Raw genomic sequence first — 10460 nt, forward strand, 5'->3', positions numbered from 1 at the left:
ACTTTGCATGCATCCGATCTTACCTGGTGTCGCCTCGCTAGCCGGACAGCCGGGAGCCGGTCTGTAGCTGTTACGGGGTGATTAGGGATCGGTCCGGCGTACACTATGTGTTTTTCTACAACATAAGCAAGGCGTCCGGGCGGCTAGCGAGCCCCCAAGCTTACTAGAGCCAGCAAGGGGCTTCGCAGAGTGAGAACTCTAGATATGAACTTAAAAAGAAGCATAAGGCATGCTCTTTTCATTGCATTCATTGGAAATCCCTGAACAGGGAGAAAGATGCATATGTGCATGCTCTTTCCATGTTTGATACTTGCCTTCTAGCAATAGAACGGGTGAAGCAACGCCGCGTTCCATGGACGTTCCGTCTCCTGGCCGGAGTCGTCCCTCTTGTGCTTCCTTGGCTTCTGGGCATCGATAAAGTAGTATGCGTTATTGTGCAATGCCCTACTAATGATGAAGGGTCCCTCCCGTGGGGAGGAGAGCTTGTGCTGGCCTGCGGTGCGCTGGATTCTTCTGAGCACCAAGTCTCCTTCTCTGAAAGAAAGATCCTTGATCTTCTTGCTATGGTAGTATCTCAGCTTTTGTTGATAGATGGCCGTCCGGCTCAAGGCCAAGTCCCTTGCTTCCTCGAGGAGATCCACACCGTCTTCTCTTGCCTCGTTCGCCTCCGTTTCCGTGTAAAGGGTGACCCGAGGCGAGTCGGACTCGATATCCGTAGGGATAATGGCCTCGGACCCGCATACAAGGAAGAACGGAGTGAAGCCGGTCGACTGGTTGGGCATGGTGCGGAGGCTCCACAGTAGAGCCGGCAGTTCTTCGATCCAGCAGCCGGCTGACCTGACAAGTGGTGCCACTAGTCTTGGCTTGATGTCGGCCAGGATCAGGCCGTTGGCCCTCTCCACCTGGCCATTGGACTGGGGATGTGCCACTGACGCCAAGTCGAGCCGGATGCCTACCTTGGAGCAGTAGAGCCCCCTTGGCAAAGTTAGTGCCGTTGTCGGTGATGATGTTGTGGGGGACGCCATATCGAACAGAGATGTCTGTGATGAACTTGACAGCCGTGGGGCCATCAAGCTTCTTGATGGGTCTAGCCTCGATCCACTTAGTGAATTTGTGGACGGCTACCAAGAGGTGAGTCATGCCACCACGAGCCTCTTGAAAGGCCCCACCATGTCCAGCCCCCAGACGGCGAAAGGCCATGACAAGGGGATGGTTTTGAGGGTCGAAGGCGGCATGTGGCTCTATGTGCCAAAGAATTGGCAGCCCTTGCATTTGTTGACCAGATCAACGGCCTCCTCGAGGGCCGTGGGCCAGTAGAATCCGTGGCGGAACGCCTTGGCCACCAGAATTCTAGAGGCGGCATGATGCCCGCACTCCCCCTCGTGAATGTCTCTCAGGATCTCCTGTCCCTTTTCTGATTCGACGCAGCGCTGGAACACGCCAGTCACGCTACGCCGAACCAGGTCGCGATTGATGATGGCGTAGGCTGCAGATCTACGCTGAATCTGCCTCGCCTCTGCCTCGTCTTGAGGAAGCTCACCGCGAAGGAGGAAGGTCAGGATGGGTTGAGCCCATGACGAAGCCGACACAAGGGCTGGCTCCGTCTCGACCTGACTGTCAGGGGCTTCCGCAGCCCCCGCGCTTGATGAAGCAGTAGTCGTGGGATCGAGACAAGGTGTCTCCAATGCCGTCGTGGCAGCTGGCTCGCCGTCTACCTGCATGGCATCCACCCACTGGGTGTCGAGATGACAGGATTCGAGGCAGGGAGGAGCCGGAGTTGTTGTTGTAGCTGGTGCCATAACTGGAGTCGGCATAGCCAGCGTAGCCGGCACATGAGTTGTAGCCGGTGTAGCTGGTGGAGCCGACGGCGCTTGCACCAAAGATTCAGCCGGTGCCGCAATTGGAGTCGACATAGCCAGCGTACACGGAACAGGAGCTGTAGCCGGCATAGCTGGTGGAGCCGACGGTGCTCGCACGGAAGAATCAGCCGGCACGAAGATCGATGCCAATTCTGGAGACGACCTGATAGACGGCTTGTGGAGCTGCTGGAGGGAGACGCCGGCTGGGATAGCTTGTCTCATGGAGCCAATCTTGGCCAGTGTATCAGCCGCCTCGTTGTCTGCTCTGGGAACATGGTGGACCTCACAACCCTCAAAGAGGCCGTTGAGCTGTTGGATGAGTAAGCGGTAGCTTGCCATGTTGGCGTCCCATTCGCTAGAAACTTGTTGCACCACCAGGTCTGAGTCGCCGAAACAGATGAGCCGCCGGATGCCAATCTCCTTGGCGAGCCGGAGGCCATGAGCAAGTGCTTCGTACTCGACGACGTTGTTGGAGGCGGCGAAGTGGATCTGGAGAGCATACTTGAGTTGTTCTCCTTCCGGAGACGTCAAGACAATGCCGGCTCGCACAGCAGTCCGCATCTTTGAGCCGTCGAAGTGCATCCGCCAATGCGTAGAGTCTAGAGGTGGTGGCTCGAACTGGGTTTCGGCCCAGTTGACCAAGAAGTCGGCCACCACCTGAGATTTAATGGCGGTGCGAGGCTTGTAGCTGATATCGTGGTCCGCCATGGCGATGGATGATGACCCACAAGTAAAGGGGATCAATTGTATTCCTTTCGATAAGTAAGAGTGTCGAACCCAACTAAGAGCAGAAGGATCTGACAAGAGGTTTTCAGCAAGGTAATATTTGCAAGCACTGAAATTATCGGTAGCAAGTAGTTGTGTGGTGAGATGATTCGTAGCAATCAACAAGTAACAAAAGTAGCAACGATGCAGCAAAGTGACCCAATCCCTTTTGTAGCAAGGGACAAGCCTGGACAAAGTCTTATAGGACGAAAAACGCTCCCGAGGACACACGGGAATTTCTGTCATGCTAGTTTTCATCATGCTCACATGATTCGCGTTCGTTACTTTGATAGTTTGATATGCGGGTGGACCGGCGCTTGGGTACTGCCCTTACTTGACAAGCATCCCACTTATGATTAACCCCTCTCGCAAGCATCCGCAACTACGAAAGAAGAATTAAGACAAAGTCTAACCATAGCATTAAACTAGTGGATCCAAATCAGCCCCTCACAAAGCAACGCATAAACTAGGGTTTAAGCTTCTGTCACTCTAGCAACCCATCATCTACTTACTACTTCCCAATGCCTTCCTCTAGGCCCAAATAATGGTGAAGTGTTATGTAGTCGATGTTCACATAACACCACTAAAGGAAAAACAACATACAACACATCAAATTACCGAACGAATACCAAATTCACATGATTACTATTAGCATGACTTATCCCATGTCCTCAGGAACAAAAGTAACTACTCACAAAGCATAATCATATTCATGACCAAAGAGGTAATGAGTAGCATCAAGGGTCTGAACATAAACTCTTCCACCAAGTAATCGAACTAGCATCAACTACAGAGAGTAATTAACACTACTAGCAACCTTACAAGTACCAATCGGAGTCATGAGACGGAGATTGGTTACAAGTGATGAACTAGGGTTTGGAGATGAGATGGTGCTGATGAAGATGTTGATGGTGATGAGTCCCCTCCGATGAGAGGATTGTTGGTGATGACGATGGCGACGATTTCCCCCTCCGAGAGGGAAGTTTCCCCAGCAGGATCGTCCTGCCGGAGCTCTAGATTGGTTCTGCTCAAGTTCCGCCTCGTGGCGGCGGCGAATCCTCCGAAAAGCCTCCTCCTGATTTTTTTCTGGACGAAACCCTTCATATAGTAGAAGAGGGGGGCCAGAGGGCCAGTTGGGTGCTGATAACCCACAAGTATAGGGGATCGCAACAATGTTCGAGGGTAAAGTATTGAACACAAATTTATTGATTCGACTCAACGGGAAGCGAAAGAATATTCTCAAGTATTAGCAGTTGAGTTGTCAATTCAACCACACCTGAAAGATTTAGTGTCTGCAGCAAAGTATCGGTAGCAAGGTAGTATGATAGCAGTAGTAGCAACAATAACCAGTAGCAGTAGAGTAACAACAGTAGCAACAGAGTAACAGCAGCAGCAGTGACAACAGTAGCGGCAAAGTAACGTAGCAAGGACCAGTAGGAAAAACTCGTAAGCATTGGATCGGTGATGGATGATTATGCCGGATGTGATTCATCATGTAACAGTTATAACATGGAGAGATGTGTAACTAGCTCCCGTTCGTCAATCTAATGTAGGCATATATTCCGTATGTAGTCATACGTGCTTAGGGAAAAGAACTTGCATGACATCTATTGTCCATCCCTCCCGTGGCAGCGGGGTCCTAATGGAAACTACGGGATATTACGGTTCTCTTTTTAATAAAGAACCGGACCAACGCATTAACACTTGGTGAATACATGAACTCCTCATACTATGGTCATCTCTGGGAGTGATTCCGGCTATTGTCACTCTGGGGTTGCCTGGTCATAACACATAGTAGGTGACTACAACTTGCAAGATAGGATCTAAAACACACATATATTGACGACAAGATAATAGGTTCAGATCTTAAATCATGGCACTCGGGTCCTAGGGACAAGCATTAAGCATGGCAAAGTAGTAGCAACATCAATCTCAGAACATAGTGGATACTAGGGATCAATCCCCGTCAAAACTAACTCGATTGCATGATAGATCTCATCCAACCCATCACCGTCCAGCAAGCCTATGATGAACTTACTCACAAACGGTGAAGAGCATCATGGAATTGGCGATGAAGGAAGGTTGATGATGACGATGGAGACGATCTCCCCTCTCCGGAGCCCGGAACGGACTCCAGATCTGCCCTCCAGATGAAGAACAGGAGGTGGCGGCGCCTCCGTATCATAAAACACGATGAACTCTTCTCCTTGATTTTTTTACGGACGAAACAGACTATATAGAGCTGGATTGAGAGGCGATCGAGCTTTGTGGGCCCCACAAGCCTGCCAGGCTCGGCCAGGGGGGGCGTGCCTGTTGGGCTTGTGGGCTCACGGCTCCTCTCCCTCCGTTGATTCTTGCGCCAGTATTTTTCATAAATTCCAGAAAAAATCTCCGTAAATTTTCAGGTCATTCCGAGAACTTTTATTTCTGCGCAAAAACAACACCATGGCAATTCTGCTGAAAACAGCGTTAGCCGGGTTAGTTCCATTCAAATAATGCAAATTGGAGAACAAAACAAGGGCAAAATAGTTTGCAAAAGTAGATGCGATGGAGACGTATTAGTTGCCCACAAGCCCCCTAGGCGTGCCAAGGGGGGTGGTCGCGCCTAGCACGCATGTGGCCACCTACTGGCGCCCCTCTGGAACTTCTTCGGCCCAGTATTTTTTATAATTCCCGAAAAAAATCCTCGTTGATTTTTACGGCGTTTGGAGTTGCGCAGAATAGGTATCTCAAACTTGCTCCTTTTTCAGGCCAGAATTCCAGCTGCCGGCATTCTCCCTCTTCATGTAAACCTTGCAAAATAAGAGAGAAAAGGCATAAGTATTGTACCGTGAAGTGAAATAAAATCCCAAGAAGCGATAAATATCAACGTGAAAGCATGATGCAAAATGGACGTATCAATGGACCACTTGGCGATCCTGCCCGTCGCATCATGGTTGCCCATGATTTCTGAAAGTGGAGCAGTGCTCACCACAGTGATAGCATGCTCTTGGAAGTATTTCTTTAACTTCTTTGCAGCAAGGTAAACACCATAACACATTTTTTAGAAGTGGGGATAGTTCTGCTTGGAGGCGGACAAGACCTCGCTGAGGTAGTAGCCAGGGCGCTCCTCCTTGCGTTGAACTACCAGCACTACACTAACCACGCGAGTGGTCTCTTCAATGTATATGAGTATGAGTTCCCTTTCAGCCGGCGCTGCCAAGATTGGCAGGCTCGAGATGACCCACTTGAGGTCGTAGAAGGCTTCGTCCGCCTGGTCATTCCAATCGAACTTCGTCGTCTTCTTCATGAGCTGGTAGAGTGGAAGGGCCTTCTCGCCGAGCCGGCTGACGAACCGGCTAAGGGACGCCAGGCAGCCGGCGAGCTTCTGGACGTCTAGGATCCGAGCCGGCCGCACCATCCGCTCGATGGTGCCGATCTTCTCGGGGTTTGCCTCGATGCCACAAGCGGACACGAAGAGCCCCAGGAGCTTGCCGCTTGGAACCCCAAAGACACACTTCTCCGGGTTGAGCCGGATCTTGTATTCGCGCAGGTTGGCGAACGTCTCCCGCAAGTCATCGAGGCGGCTGAAGTGCTGCTTCGTCTTGACGACGATGTCATCCACATAGACGTGGATGTTTCTGCCGATCTGTGGTAGTAGGCACTGCTGCATGCAGCGTTGGAACATCGCACCAGCGTTCTTCAGACCGAATGTCATGGTGGTGTAGCAGTAGGCCCCGAAGGGCGTGATGAAGGAGGTCTTCAGGCGATCAGCTGGATCCAGCTTGATTTGATGGTAGCCTGAATAAGCATCCAGAAACGAAAGCATTTCGCAGCCTGCAGTGGAGTCGATCACTTGATCTATCCTAGGCAACGCGAAAGGGTCTTTCTGACAGGCCTTATTCAAGTTAGTCTAGTCGATACACATTCGCTAGGTGTTGTTCTTTTTCAGCACCAGGACTGGAATGGCCAACCAGTCCGGGTGGAAAACCTCCATGATGAAGCCGGCTGCAAGGAGTCGGGTAACCTCTTCTCCAATTGTGCGCCGCTGCCCCTCGGTGAAGCGGCGCAAAGGCTGCTTTACCGGCTTTGCATCCAGTCGCACGTGAAGTTTGTGCTCGGTGTACTTCCTTGGAACACCCGGCATGTCTTTGGGGAACCATGCGAAGATGACCCGATTCTCACGGAGGAAGTCGACGAGCTCGCCTTCCTATTTAGGGCTGACGCACTACTTGGGGTTTGTAGGGTCGAGTGGAACTTGCTTGGTCTCTTTGCCCGGCTTGAAGGAGCCTTCGCCGGCCGACTGGGACGGAGGAGAAGGGATCGCCGGCTGCTTGTAGCCTGGGCCACGAGCCGGTCGATCTGTCTCTTCTCCTCAGCAATCACCAGGGCGTCGGCTACGCGGCTGCTATCTTAGGCGCACTCGAGCGACTTCTTGTAGTCGCCAGCAATAGTGATGATGCCCTTCGGACCCGGCATCTTCATCTTGAGGTAGGCGTAGTGCGGGATAGCCAAGAACTTGGACAGAGTTGGTCTGCCCAGCAGCGCGTGATACGGGCTGCTGAGGTCCACCACCTCGAACCATATGGAATCGCGACGGAAGTGAGCCTTGTCGCCGAAGAGGACGTCCAACTGGATTTTGCCGATAGGCAAGCAGGACTGCCCAGGCACGATGCCGTGGAAGACAGTGCTGGTCGGCAGGACGTCCATCTCCTTGAGCCCGAGCTTGCGGAGAGTGTCAAGGTAGAGGATGTTGATGCTGCTGCCGCCATCGTCCAGCACCCGGGAGAACCGAGAGGTGAGCCTCTTGGAGGCGAAGGTGGGGTCGAGGACGAGTGTGTATGAGCCTGGGTTGGGCATCACCGCAGGATGGTCTACCTGGCTCCATGTGATTGGTTTGTCAGACCAATGGATGTATTGGGAACTGGGGGAACCGTGGCATTCACCTCACGCCGTCACTGCCGCAGGCTATGCTTGTCGTGGCCTTCACTTGTGAAGAAGACGAATGCTCCATCTTGATGGGCGTAGTCGTCGTGGAGGCGGCCGTCATCGCGAGGCAGCGGCGGTGGAGCTGGAGCAGGACCCGGAGCCGGGGCTTGAGGTGCAGCATGTGCACCTGGGGCAGCCGGCAGGCCCTCCCCTCGCAACAGCCGTCGTGCGAAGCTGCACTGCCGAAGGGTGTGGGTAGAAGGCTGTGCCCCAGAATGTATCTTGCAGGGGGCTTCAAGGAGCTGCTCGAAAGTCTGCCTGGGCAACCAGTTTGTGTTCCCCCTATTGGGCCGCTTCCGTTGAGGGCCGGCTTGAGAAGCCGATGCCTCACCCTCCATGCTGGCTACCAACTTGTTGTTGGAGCACGAATCTAGATGATCCGCCTTGCGCTTGTTGTTGTTCTGGCTTCCTTGACTATCTCCAGCCGGCTTGGGAGTAGCCGGCATGGGGACAGCCTTGTCCGAGGCGGTCACCTAGACCCGCATCGCCGAGTCGGCCGTGGCGTACTTGTCCGCCTTGTCCTTGAGGACCACCAGAGAGGTGGGCTCGGAGCACATGAGCTTGTGCTTGAGGAGGGTGCCGTCTCGGAAACCATCGATGAAGTACTGGATGGCCTGTACCTCGTGCACCCCCTCACAGGAGTTGCGAAGCTTCGTCCAGCGAGTTACGTAGTCGCGATGGGGTTCGTCGGGCCTCTAGATGCACATGGCCTACTCGCGAGGCCGGCTAGGGCGCTTGTACGTGCTAGTGAAGTTGTGGACGAACGCCTCCTCGAAGTCCACCCATGAGTTGACGGTGCCGGCTGGAAGGCTGTTGAAGTCCGAGCCGAGCCGGCCAACATGAGTGGCACGTAGCGGACTGCTATGCGCTTGTCGCCCCTGGCAATGCCAACGGCAGTGGTGTAGTCGGTCAACCAGTCCTCTAGCTTGGTGGTGCCATTGACTTGGGAGTATCCCGAGGCAAGGTGAAGCCTTGGGGAAAGGGCTCCCCTCAGATCCGGGGGCCGAAGCAGGCCGGACCGATGGGACCGTCCTCCTCCAGGAGGGCTGACTGGGCCAGGGAGTTGAGACGCCTGCGGGTGTCCTGGTCGCCCTCGGGAACACGAGCGCCGATCCGAGCTGCGATCGGAAGGGCACCTTGCGAACCGGTGGCATGGGTCCTCCCCGGACGAGGAACCTCATACACCAAGTCACTCTCGTCGCCTCCGCGATGCCTGCTCGAAGTATGCTCGCTCTAGCGCTGGGAGCGCATGTCTTGAGTTCCCTCACCACTCCGGCCGGAGGTGCGATTCGAGGAAGATCTCTCCGCGTGGTGATGACCGCTAGGGTTGCGGCGCGCTCCGGGGTTGGGTCCCGGAGACTCTGAGTAGGCCTGACCGCGGTCAAGTCCTGTCTGCTGCTCATTGGCGGCGTCAAGGAGATCCTTGACCCGCTTCTCCTGGAAGGCGCGCTCCTCGCCCTCCAAGGTTGGCATTTCTTCCATGGACGCCTGCGCCGCCCGCAAGTTGGCTACAGGGGTCTCGTAGACGGGCTGGTTGCCGCCTAGGATCTCGGCAATGAACCAGTTGCAGCCGCGGACCGATCGAAGCCGGCTAGGGGCCTCGGAAATGAAAGTGAGGTTGTATGCGGAGTTATACTCGCGCTGCGTGGCCTCCATCTGACGCTTTGCCGAGGCGACGACAATGCCCTCCTCCAAGATCTGCTTGCGAGCATCCTCCAGCTAGGCTTGGGTGTTGTTAGGGTTTGTGGAAGCGGAGATGGGCGTCTTCAGGCCGGCTAGTGCTTCCTAAAGAGTGTCAGCGGTGACAGCAGCAAGCTCACCAGCGTCTGCTGACGCCTTGCCATGAGCCGTTCTGGTGCCAGCACCGATGACCATCACCTCAACGATGTTGGAGACGGCGGCGACATGGTACGGGGTGAACAACCCCACCGACGGCGGAGGGCCGTCTAAGACGAGTACGTTGCTGGTCGTCGCAATCTTCGTCCGAATCCGCATGGCGGACGGGGATGTCAATCATCATCGGTGTTGCCTCATCGAAAGCGGGCTCCACGGGTATGCAGATCGATCCGGATGCGATGCATCCGTTGGTGTAGGTGCGGGGCCCCGCCCAGCGTGTAAAGCCAGCCGATGCCGCCATCGGCCCCATGGTGGGCGCCAAATGTCGGTGAATACTCACAACATATGCCATAGGTAGGCTAAAGTTGGTGAGAACCGAATTGGCCACAGAGGGCGCTGGCGACGAGGATGGTACCAGCATGGAACAGACGGTGTACCCTGGTTCAGGGCTCTCCGTAGAGATAATACCCCTACTCCCGGCGGAGTGTATGATGTATATGGATGGATTACAAGGTTGCTCCTGGAGCTGTGTTGAGGAGGAGGAAGAGGGGAGCAGCCGGCTTGTCTCTGCCTCTCTCTATGTGGTTGGTGAGTGTGATATGTTGTTTGACCGCCCTCTGCATGGAGGGTGACCGGGGGGTTTTATAGACGAACCCACCGGCCTACAATATGGATAAAGGGTACAAGAGTGGGACCCGGTTGGCAGCCTCTCCAGCCAGCAAGGTGGCCCACGAGGGTCTTGTCTTGTCGCTTGAGGGGCCCGCCGGCTGCGAGGTCCCGTCTGGCTGTGGGACTCGCCGGCTAGCCAATGAAGCTCTCGCGTAAGGTTGACGCTGAGGACGCGCGGTACGTCCGGCATCGTCCAGCGAGATTCGTCATGGGCAGATAGTACGGCCGCCTCCACTGTTCCCACGCCGAGTGCAGTAATGGAGTGGGGGTTTGATGGTCTGACACTATGCTGGGTGATGGATCAGAGCCGGGGTAGGTCAGCGGCGTGGCCGCCGACGCTCGTACCTGCGAGGCACTCCGATC

This window comes from Hordeum vulgare, chromosome 3H (assembly GCF_904849725.1).
Source record: "Hordeum vulgare subsp. vulgare chromosome 3H, MorexV3_pseudomolecules_assembly, whole genome shotgun sequence".
NCBI classification, from domain to species: Eukaryota; Viridiplantae; Streptophyta; class Magnoliopsida; order Poales; family Poaceae; genus Hordeum; species Hordeum vulgare.